This window comes from Dromiciops gliroides, chromosome 3, assembly GCF_019393635.1.
Source record: "Dromiciops gliroides isolate mDroGli1 chromosome 3, mDroGli1.pri, whole genome shotgun sequence".
Taxonomy (NCBI): Eukaryota; Metazoa; Chordata; class Mammalia; order Microbiotheria; family Microbiotheriidae; genus Dromiciops; species Dromiciops gliroides.
Window position 1 is genome coordinate 195,190,809 of NC_057863.1, and position 12,484 is coordinate 195,203,292.

Here is a 12,484-nt window from a genome sequence, read left to right on the forward strand (position 1 = left end):
AAACTTCAAAAGTTGATACACATATTTATAAGAAAACCAAATTAGAGGAAATTAAAGAGGTCATAAAGAAGTTTGGCTGAGGGAAGGTACCTCATAACATCACAGGAAATAAAGACCATAGTTGTGAACAGGAAGCCAAAGCCTTAGTTCTTGGGGAATAATCTTCTGGATAAATGTTCTCATGGAGTATTTAACTGACCTAGATGGCAGTTTGTATGTTCAATCCCCTGTTACAAAACATTGTTATCTGTGAATAAGATTATAGGAGGGAGTTGATGGAGATCTAGGACATGGAAATTTTAATGGTAGTAAAAAATTATTATACTGATATTTGAGCTAAATTCCACTACTGGAATAATACAGATGCATAAACAAAGTTTTAACTAATATAGACAGATAGAGTTAGAGATAGAAATGTGTAGACTTTTAATCATGAGACTTTTAACATAGACTATCACAAATTCAACATAAACATTATAACTTTACCTTTACCTCAAAGTCTTTACATCAGCCTCACTTGGGTTGATAGATATTTTTTTGCCTGAACTTATGTTCAAATCTACTAATCTCTCTTTTCTATATTCTAGATCTATTTGGACATTTGAAACATATAATTTCTCAAAGACTACCCCACAAATGTAATATTAATGTTAAGAAGACAATGTGAATAAACATACAGATTGGAATTGTGTCCACAGTGAGGGAGAAAGGCAAGGGAGAGAGGAAAAAGATATATAAAAAAGGGGGACATTTAAAAAATACTGTAATGTAGTAAACTGTATTTGAAATTACAGCCCATCTATGCCACCTGATAGGCCTTCACTAATGTAAACTCATTTTAGTTGTCATGGGCTGCCCAGATGAACAGTGTACTAAGTCATGAACTGCAAAGAGGCTGAGACACAGGCCAGGCAGAAGGACCAACCAAACTCACCCTTCATATTCTCTTCTGGTGAAGTAGTTCAATCCCATCAATGTAACAACATAGTGAGCTCAGCGTACACAGACATAAAGAAATGAAGGTCTCCTGTGGCAATAGTTGGATAGAGACTCCAGCAGGCACCAATATAAAATCCAATAAAAGATGAAGCACATCAAACCTAGGCAAACAAAGGGTAAAATGACAATGGCAAAAAAAGGTCCAGAGCAGATCAATTTTATTTCTGGGGTTTTCAGGATCTATATACTCCTCCATGAATTGTTCTGACAGTGTAAAACTGAAACATTATGTTAACAAATCATATGACTGTCCTTTCTGGTGAGCTATACCAAACTGTGCTTTTGTTGGACACGGTGATACACCTTCTCCACAATCCCTCTGTTCCATTATATTAGAAAAGTAAGTCATTCTAAGTCTTTTAATCAGAATCACTGTAAAAAAAATCATCTCTGATTTTGTATAAATCACTGAAATTTTCTAGTGCAGGACTTCAATATTCACACCAGAAATCAATACCAGTGGGCAGCTAGGTGGTACATTGGATAAAGCACTGTCCTTAGATATAGGAAGACCTGCATTCAAATCTAGCCTCAGACACTTGACACTAGCTGTGTGATCCTGGGCAAGACACTTAACCCTCATTGCCCCACAAAAATAAATAAATAAAAATTAAGAATAAAAAGGTTAAGTAATTTCTGGCCTCAGACACTTGATATTTACTAGCTGTGTGACCCTGGGCAAGTCACTTAAACCTCATTGCCGCACCCTAAAAAATAAAAATAAAAGGGGAATAAAATCAAAAGAAATCAATGCCTGCTGATGCTGCCATATAAATGGTAGAAATAAGGCTGAACATACAAGTAATTATCAATGCTGTAGAAAAATAGTTATATAGTCTAGCATTTAGATTCTTTATTCTCCTAGACTGCCACCAAAAACCTACACTCCTGAAGAGGTCTAATGTTTTTATATCTTTCTGAAAATTATTTTCTCTATGTCTTATATATACACATATATATCCTATATATTCTGTAAATGATTCTATGATATTTTAAATTAAAAACAAAAATAAAAGTTATTAAATAGTGAAAGCATTTGTTAAGGGCTAAAATTCTAGCTAAACTGTCTAAAATATCTAATGAGTGGTCGCCAATCAATTACAAGCTTTAGCAAGAGTTAGACTTTTAAGCATTTATTAAGGAGAGTAAGAATTTGGTAAAGAGAGAGAGAAAGGCCTAGATTCCTATCTATTAAAGGGAGAGCACATTTCTAGCTCCCTTCTCCGCCAGCGTCCTCAGGAAAGAGACCCAGAGTCAGCGCCAGTCTCTTCCTTCCTCCTCCCACTAGTCTGCGTCACTTCCTCCCCGCCAAAGAAAAGACTCCTGGTCTTGCCCTCAAAGACCTTCGCTTCATGGGCAGAACTCTTCTACAGTAAGTATCCAGCAGGTGGCGTCATTCCAATCATTACAGTCCCCCCTGTTGTTCCTCAAGAAACAAAATGTTTCCTTGACGGAACAGTAGAAACAATATAATAACTATTTCTAACTAATAATATGTGAACAACAATATAGAAAAGGAAGAGAGGAAAGTTTTGTCCAGAGGGGTGATTTTTTTTTTTGTCCTCATGAACCGACGCTTTGACATTGGTCTTGCAAAGGGAGGGCCTCTGCAGAGAATACATGTTACAGATGGTGTATATTATAACAGAAAGAGAAAAAAAAAACAACAAAAACAACAAATCAAAACTGTTCATTTAAAGTCTCTGAAAGTCTTTTCTCAGATGTCCTCTAGGTGTAGTTGTGGAATGGAAGTCTTTTCAGGGGTTGATGTGTGGATGCTGGTAATCAGCCAGGAAAATTTCCTACAAAATCGAGCTTAACACAACTTTAAAATAGCTTTGTCAATAATCAAATCAAACAATGAAAGTTCTCAAAAACATGTCTAAGGGAATTCATAATCTTAGTTGTTACACATGAAACATATAATAAAACAAAAATTGAACCATTCTTTAAAATTATATTATTATTATAGTCCCCCTTTATGGAGGGTAATTGAGAAGACAATTGCTGCGATATTAATTTTTAAAAATAATTTTTATCTTTGTTTCATCACTTTTTGCATCATCTGCCTAATTATCCTCATGCCATTATGAGAAATTAGAAAATCTAATATAATTGGTAACAGGTGTCAAGGCCAAATTCAACACTGTATTTATCATGACACCTGAGATAATTATGGGGGTTACCATAAAAGAACAGAGAAATGATGGGATATGAGCATTCCCACACTTGAGCAATATATACTGCCCATACAGTATGCCAGGCTTAAAATAGGTGGATGGAATATACGTCCATGCCACCGAACATATTGGAGGAAACTGAGTCAGACTTAATCAGATCCATGGGATTAAGATGTCCATGGCATCAGGCATATAGGAGGGAGCATAGAAGCCAGGTGTAGAAGTGAGATGGGTGGGATGAATACTTCCAGCCATCTGTACAATATTGTGGGGAAAAATAAAATAAAATATTAAACCAAGAGAATCCAACCTCAACATTTGTCAAAAGCCGTTCTCTCGGCCATACCTTGACTTCATGCATGTCTCCCCTCATGTGACAGTTCAGTGTCTGCTCTTGCATGTATTCCTCTTGTGATTGGATGGCACCTTGGCCAACTGGCATCTGATAACTCAGAATAAAGGTAATTAGTGTCTTAAATGATAAGTTCCCATAATCCAAGTCTCATATGGATTTAAAAATTGAGGATAATAAATGATTGCAAAAAATGTGAATACATCTTGACTCAGAACACAATATATAATTATGCAACAATTTCAAATAATACCCCTTTTTTAACTTAGTATACAATTACTTTTTTGAAAAATCTGAACATATTTAAATACAAGTTAAAGCACAACACAATCTCAAAGAAAACTTTTACAAATGTTCCCCTCTTTTTTTTTTTTTTGGAATATGCTTATCAAAAATAATACTTCTAGAATCAATTTACACTTGCCATGGCAAACAATTTGCCAGGGAAATGCTTTAAAGAGTTTGATCAAATAATCAGTTGAGAAAAAATAACAAAAACAAACAACTCAGAATATGGGAGCACAATACTCCTAGAATTAACATTGTATAATAAAATCAAAACCATCTTGCAATGTTTCAAAATTAGATAGACAAATGAATAGAAGAAAATACACATGGAACAATAAAATACAGTGAAATTCAAACTAAGGAAATCTAAATGAATATGAACTTAATATCAATAAGAGTATTATAAAATATAAACTTGATCACATGACTATAAAAAGCTTTTACAAATATTCTCCTTGTTTTAGAAACTAAGTATAAGACACAATCTCAAAAGCATGAAAATCTCTATGAAAATAAACCCATACCATTAATTTCAAAATGTATATATAATAGCACAGAAATCCTATGTAACCTCTGAACTGATACTATTACTCTGAGTGAATTCAGAACACTTTTGATTCCGATATCTAAAATCCCCAATACTCATATCAATACCTTGCTGTTTACTTCTACATTTCTGTAAAATATATATACTTCCATGGCAAAAGAAGCGGAGTCTTGAACTATGGTGATGATTGTCATTCTCATTCAGCTTAAGTTTTTCTTCTTTAACCCCTCTATATTGTCTGTCAGTCTTTTCACCATACAAATGCTTTATAAGATTACTAATTAAAGACAAAAGCAGGTTAGCAAAATTATGAACAAAACGAGCATATCTGGAATTTAAAGAGTTTTCTAAGATTGTCTCAAAAGCACAGCCAGGCCGGGGAAGGGCTGAGCCTGAAGCTGCAAATGCAGGTAGAAAAAGTTGAGCATGTGCATCAGATCTCTGGACTTCCCAGGCATGGGAAGCTATGGGCTTGGCCATAGGAGGAGTAGAGGGTGGGGTCTGGAGAGGAGGGGAGGGACCAGAGCAATTTGAATCAGACTTGATTTTGAACTCAGGCCTGGATTCCTCTTCCCCCACTTTGCCTCCAGGTGCTAGGGGATTAAAAGCTTCTAGAGGGTGGGTCATTGCCTCCAGGCATGCAAAATTAAAGCAACAATTACTGTTAGAACTGGGAAAAGCTGTGGGAATCTCTTCAGGTTTCTCTGAAAAAGCATGGTTGGGAGAGGGAGAGATATTTCCTTGTGTGAGTAAGTTGCTGGCTCTTTTAACAAAAATAAAAAGAAAAATAGAAAATCCACAAAAACAAAGCATTAACATGATCTTATCTCCCATTTCTCTGGTTAAACAGACTAAAATCAAAAATAGGATAATTAGGGAGTTTAAAAGGTCCATTCGAAAAAATTTAAAGGAAAACACAGCCAGTACACCAGTACTTAGCAGTTAGAGGGAGAGGGTAGAGAAAATTTCTTACCCAACCAGAAGATCAGAAGAAGACTGAGGTTTAGCTTTCCTCTTCGTGGTCAGCCATCTGTTAAGGGCTAAAATTCTAGCTAAACTGTCTAAAATATCTAATGAGTGGTCGCCAATCAATTACAAGCTTTAGCAAGAGTTAGACTTTTAAGCATTTATTAAGGAGAATAAGAATTTGGTAAAGAGAGAGAGAAAGGCCTAGATTCCTATCTACTAAAGGGAGAGCACATTTCTAGCTCCCTTCTCCGCCAGAGTCCTCAGGAAAGAGACCCAGAGTCAGCGCCAGTCTCTTCCTTCCTCCTCCCACTAGTCTGCGTCACTTCCTCCCCGCCAAAGAAAAGACTCCTGGTCTTGCCCTCAAAGACCTTCGCTTCATGGGCAGAACTCTTCTACAGTAAGTATCCAGCAGGTGGCGTCATTCCAATCGTTACACATTTCATGACCATGACTTTTGGCCCACTCCATATATAAATGTAATATATAAGGGGATGTTATTAGGTAGAATGTATTAAATACATAAGTAAAGCATAAATAGTTATGAAATTATATGAATGAGAAATCAATATTGTTTGGGAGACTCAGGGAAAGCAATATATGGTAGAGTGTCTATGTGAGACTAATGAGTTTAGATTTATTTAAATGTGATAGTAGAGTGCCAGTAAGAGTGTTTTTGAGGAGGTAATCAACATGTATCATCTTTGCTTCAGGCAAATGTATCTAGCAGCTCTGTGTCTGATGAAATAGAGATAAAATGGAGAAGGGAAAAGAGTTGAGCAGAGGCAAGTTAAGAGACTAATTCAAGTGAGAGAGAAGGATGGCTCAAAGTAATAGGAATCCACAGAATTTCTTATATAAATCCACTTCTCTCTCTCCATACAACTTTTACACTGGTTCAAGTCCTTATCACTTCTTCGCTTTAGTAATTAAAGTAGACTCCTATTAGGTTTCCTTGAACTATTTTGCAGCTAGGTGGCAGTAAATAGAGTGCTATCTAGTAGATAGAGTGCTAGGTCTGGAATCAGGAAGAAATTTGAATCTTGTCTGAAATACTTGCAGCTTGACCAAGGCCAAGATAAACATAGACATTTGAATAACACCATAATTTTACAAAGCAGTTACGTATATACAGTTTACATTATGTCACTTACATTACACCAATTGGTTGTCATAATAGTCATTTGAGGAATATATTAACTGGATGTTAATTGTAAATTAATGTTATCTAATCTCAAATAGGTCTTTAGTATAAGAAGGCAAAGGGGCACCTCAGTGATACAGTGGATAGAGCACTGGGCCTGAAGTTAGGAAGACCTGAGTTCAAACCAGGCTGCAGAAACCTACTAGCTGTGTAACCTTGGGCAAGTCACTTGATTCTGTTTGCCTCAGTTCCTCATTTGTAAAATGAGTTAGAGAAGGAAATGGCAAACCACTCTACTATCTTTGCCAAAAAGGAAAGAAATAAAATGGAATTGCAAAGAGTTGGGCACGATTAAATAACTGAACAGCAACAACATAACAAGGCACTCTTTTTACTATTCCCTAAAGGGCTCTTTTTCAAGATTTGTGTAGTCAATCAAAAAAAAAAGCATTAAGTGCTTATTATATGCCAGGTCCTTTTTTAAGTACTGAGAGTTCAAAGACAGATAAAATAACCCCTGCCCTCACATTGTAAAGAGGATGACAAAAATGAAACAAGATATATATATATATATATATATATATACACATATATATGTACATATATACACACATATATATGTACATATATACACACACATATATGTACATATATACACACATATATACATATATATACATATATATGTATATATATACACACACATATATACATATATACATATATATATATATAAATTTTTCTCCTCAAGGCTTAAAATCTCCCTTCAATACACACATATGAATATATCAACATATGACATCATATCACTTTTATGGTGAAAATATGGAGAATGTACATTTTGAATTCTCTTTTTTCCCCTACTCTGTTTCTCAAAACATCTTACCCCAGTCTCTCATCCTTTCCCATCTTGCCAAAGCCAGTCCTTTTCTTCTGCCTTTGAGCCTATGTCCTTTAGTAATTGAGCCATTTTCAGTCAGGTCTGACTCTTTGTGACCCTATTTGTGACCCTATTTGCCACCCCCCACCTATTTGGGATTTTATTGGCAAAAAAAACAAACAAAAAACAAAAAATCTGGAGTGATTAGCCCTTCCCTTCTTCAACTCATTTTATAGATGAGCAAACTGAAGCAACAGTGACTTGCCCAGGGTCACACAGGTACTAAATATCTAAGAACAGATTTGAACTCAGTGAGATGAGTCTTCTGGACTCCAGGCCTCGCCTTCTATCCACTACAACACTTAGCTGCCCATTCTTTGGTAGATTGCCCAGCTAATTACTCTCACTTTCACCCCACCTTCCATCTATTCATTTCTGCTGGCAAACAGGTGAACCCCAACTTCTCCCCAAAAAGCAAAGTATACACTTTCATTCACTAAGCCTTGCCCTTAAACTGTCTTTATGAATTTCTTCCCTTAGGTAAAATTAAAAAAAAAAATCTATGTACATTCACTGCATCAATTTCCTTACCTTTCTCACTTTTCAATCCTATGCAAGCTGGCTTCTGACATCATAGATCAACAGAAATTGCTCTCTACTAAATTTCCAATCATCTCTTAATTGCCAGCTCTAATGACCTTTTCTTAGTGCTTATCCTTCTTGAATTAACTGCAGCATTCATCACAGTAAGCATGATTCTCTTCCTGGATAGTTTCTTCTTACTATCCCTGCCCCACACCTCCCACTGTTCTCCCTGGATTCAACCTCTTAATTATCTGACAACTCTTCAGGATCCTTTGCTGCATACAAAACTATGATGTGTTCTGTTAAGGATGTACCCCAAGCATTTTCCTTGTCTCTTTTCCTCTTATTGTATTATCTTTTGGTGACTTTATTAGATCAAATTGGTTCAATTATTATTTCTATGCAGATGACTCCTAGATCTGTACATTTAGTGTTAGTTTCACTCCTTAAAAGAGGCAGGAACATTTATCAAATGCCTACCATAAGCTAGGTACTGTGTTAAAGCCTTTGCAAATATTGTCTCATCTGATTAACAATGGCCTATTGGACATTTCAGACAAAATTTCCATGGCCTTTCCAAACTCAACATGTTGAAAAATCATTACCTTTTCTTCAAACCCATTTCTTTTCCTACCTCCTTTTTTCCTCTTGAGGATAAGATAATTCTTCTAATCACAAATTCTCAAGCTTGGAGTTAACACTCAATCTCTCTGGAGTTAATGTTCAATCTCCCTCATACCCAAATCCACTTAATTGCCACATCTTATCAATACCACCTCTACAACTCTTAAATCTACTCTGCTCTAATACACTCACCACCCTGGTTCAATACCTCATCACATGTAGTATTAAATATTGCAACAGATACATGGTTGCTCCATCTTTTTCCAGTGTCTTCCTACTACAATCCATTTTCAAAGTGATATTCTAAGAGAACAGTAAGCTCCAGTGACTACCTATTACCCTAAAGAACAAATATGGACTTCTCTGTATGACATTTATTGCCCTACCTAACCTTACTTTACAATCTATCTTTCTGAGCTTAGCACATTTTATTACCTTTCACAAACTCTTTGGTTCAACCAAACTAGACTTTTTGCTGTCCCTGGGAAAAAAAGCTCCATCCCTTCTCTCCATGCCTTTGTTGATCCTGTTGTTCATATCTGGAATACAATCTCTCCCTTCTCACCTCTTCTGCTTAATTTCTTTTAAAATTCAGTTCAATTTTAAAAAAATTCAGTTCAATTACTATAATTTACATTAGAATTGTCCCAATCTGCCTAATTTTCAGTACCTTTCTCTCCAAAAATTTACTTTTATTTATACATTATATATTTATATGTATAAATGTTGTTTTCTTTCATAGAAAATGAACTTTTCAAAGGTAGTTATTATTTCATTTTTATACCCCAGAGTTCAGCACAATTTCCGGAATGTAGTAAATACTTAATAAATGGTTGTTATTGTTATTGCCCTTCTCAATATCCCTTTGAATTAGAGTATGTGATGCTTATTTCAAGGATGAGCACACTGAGGTTTAGTGAGGTAAAGTGACTTGCCTGTGATTACATGGTAAGTTTCAAAGGTAGAATTTAAACATGGGATTTTCTGATATTTATACACATTCTATTATGCCACTGTAATTCAACTAAACCATTTTTATGATAATTCATTTAAGGTGCTGAGGACATCGAAAAAGTTTATATACACACGCATGTATATGTATGTGTATGTGTATATGTATGTACACACACACACCCACATATATATACATACATACTATGCAGTGGTAAACAGAACTGAAGTTCAGGAGTAATAACATGGCTGTTGTAGTTTGGGGGGGGTCATCTGCAATGAGTTGCTAATTAAATAAAATCCATGTGATAGGATTTAATCAAATAGATTGACAAAGAAGCAAAAATAACTGAAAAATGTTATGAGAGTCAGGACATTAGAGGATTAATGGTATTAGGAGACAGGAGAAGAAAGTGAAATCCCCTTGAATGGATAAACAAATTGTGGTATATGATTGTAATGCAAATTTTTGTTCTGTAAGTAATTATGGAAGGGAAACGTTTTAGAAAAATCTGAGAAAACTTAGATGAGATGATCCAAAGTGAAATTAGCAATATTGTAATAATAATGGACTGTGAAAGATTTAGCAACTCTGATCAGTACAATGATCCATGCAAATTCCAAAGGACTCATGCTATCAACCTCTAGAGAGAAAACTGATGGAACCTAAATGCAGATTTTTTTTTCCTTTTTCTTTTTTTAAAACATGGCTAATGTGGAAATGCCTAACATTACTCTGTGTATAAAATGTGTCTTGCATGTCTTGTCTTCTAAATGGGTGGCAGATAAGACAGTGTGAAGTATTGAATTTGGAACTGAAAATAAAGAAAAAGTAAAAAAAAAAAGTGAGACCTCTTTACACTCTTTTCTTTTTATTCCTCTGCTCCCAACAGGAATGATTAAGAGGTTAGGAGAGGAATCTGAATAGTAGAGTTTCATAAAAACTGATGGAAAGAGTTTTTAACATTTTTCTCTTCTATATCAAGTAATAATGACAGGACAAGAGGAATATATACTGATGAAGAATGATCAGCTTTGATTACAAGGAGGTCATTTGGTGCTGGAAACCAAACTAGAAGGAGATTACTAAAGGTAAAAAGAAATAGTATATGTAACATAGTTACACAGATATTGTAGAATAACTTGAAGGAAAGAAATAGGAAAATAACTTTAAAAGGTAGCATGGTTGAGAAAGTCTGCTATATTATTTATTAGTTTCTTGGAAAAGGTGGTTAGTTTGTGAAGAGGCAGAAAGGATAAAAATAAAAACAGTCATTGAGAATTAGTAGATGTTTATTACAAGGTAATGACAACAATATATTTATACATTTTCCATCACTTTAAAGTAAAATAAAGTGTAATAGAGACCACCCTAGCGCACCATCTAAAGACCAGATATGTTACATTTCACTCTTCCTCCAGGGGTTCTTTGTTAACCTTAAGGATATCTAGAGCATGAATAGACTCTTTTCAAGTGGTTACAGTCCCCCCCTCCCCCATTGCTGGTGTTTCATCAACTGTAGGAAGGTCCCCTAAACCACTGATACTCTCATTATCTTTGACAAAGGATTATTTACTTCAAAAACTATAATCATAAATATACAAACTTACTCCTCCAACACATCACATCATTCTCCAGTGAGGAGTAGGGGATTGGGTTCCTATTTAGTTCAAGTTCCTGTAGAACATAGTGGCAGTTCCAAGTCCAAAACACCCCTCAGAATTGAATCTCAAGCACTCTGATTTAGAGCTTCCATGCCTGACTGCACCATGCTGCCTGCAACTGTGGCTCCCTCAAACTCCTGGGTTCTGTGGGAATGACCTCCAGTATCTGCAAGGAGGAAAAATAACACAGAACAGTAACAAATACCCACCAGCCAATATCTCAGAGACCCAGTAAAAGTATAGAAAAGAGAATGGAAGTATTCCCCATCTCACCAGTTCAGTTCATGGTGTCTTTGAAACGGGAAGGAGAGTACAGGTAAAAGCAGCAGAAAAGTAATGAATGAATGGATTACTCAAATACTTGAGAAGTCAATCAAAAGAGAATACCCACACATGAGAGGAGATGCAGCAGCTTCTATTTTAGATAAATTATTTCTGCTCAGACAAGCTCTGGTTATAAAAGTAACAACAACAATAATATGTATAAGTATTTCATAAAGCATAAAGACAAATCTATTATTATAAAAGTAGTTGTTTTGTTTTTGGTTTATAAGCCCAATGAAGTAGAATGAGAACTCTCCTCCATCTTCTTTTAGGTAAATCCACTTTATCCTCTGGAACAGTGATCCTTATAGCTATAATAACATAATCATATTGCCATTTTAAGAAAATAAAATTTCTAACTCTTCTTAATTATAATGTGAAGAAATTGGTGAATTATTAATTGATTTAGCACAAGAAAGTTGGAGTTTTAATGAGAATCCCTCTGTGATGTGTTATCACACAATCCATCAAGAAAATGTTACCTAAGGCAGTGGGTATACAATTAAAATCTCATTTTTCTATCAACAGAAAATTCTGAGGTACTATTCAACTATGACTTGAAATTATTCTTCCTTCTGTTATACTGCATTGTACTTCCTTAAATTTATTCATCATGTAGTCATACTGAGAGAATCCAGATTCTAAAGTTAATATTTTACTTCATACACTAGTCTTAAATGTTATTTTCTGATTCAAAGGGATAAAATCAAACCAATTGTAGGTGTTTCTAGGATTTCTCCAAGTAATATAAAAAAAATCAAACAAAATATTTTAATATCAGTATTATAGCTATTCTATTTATTTATCGGTATCTAAAGGTTCTCAGTTATTCAATTCTTTATTCATAATATCTATTCATCCTTAAAATCATAAAATATCATTTAGAAGTAACATTAAAGATCATGCTGTCCATTCTGCTCATTTTAAATATAGTATCTCCTCTCTGAGCTAATTCCCAAACTTTTATTCTCACTCACAA

General features: G+C 34.9%; 1 pseudogene; it reads right to left on the reverse strand.

Moving 5' to 3' along the window:
• Positions 1-799: 799 nt before the first annotated feature.
• Positions 800-7,385, reverse strand: LOC122747322 (annotated as a pseudogene).
• Positions 7,386-12,484: the final 5,099 nt, after the last annotated feature.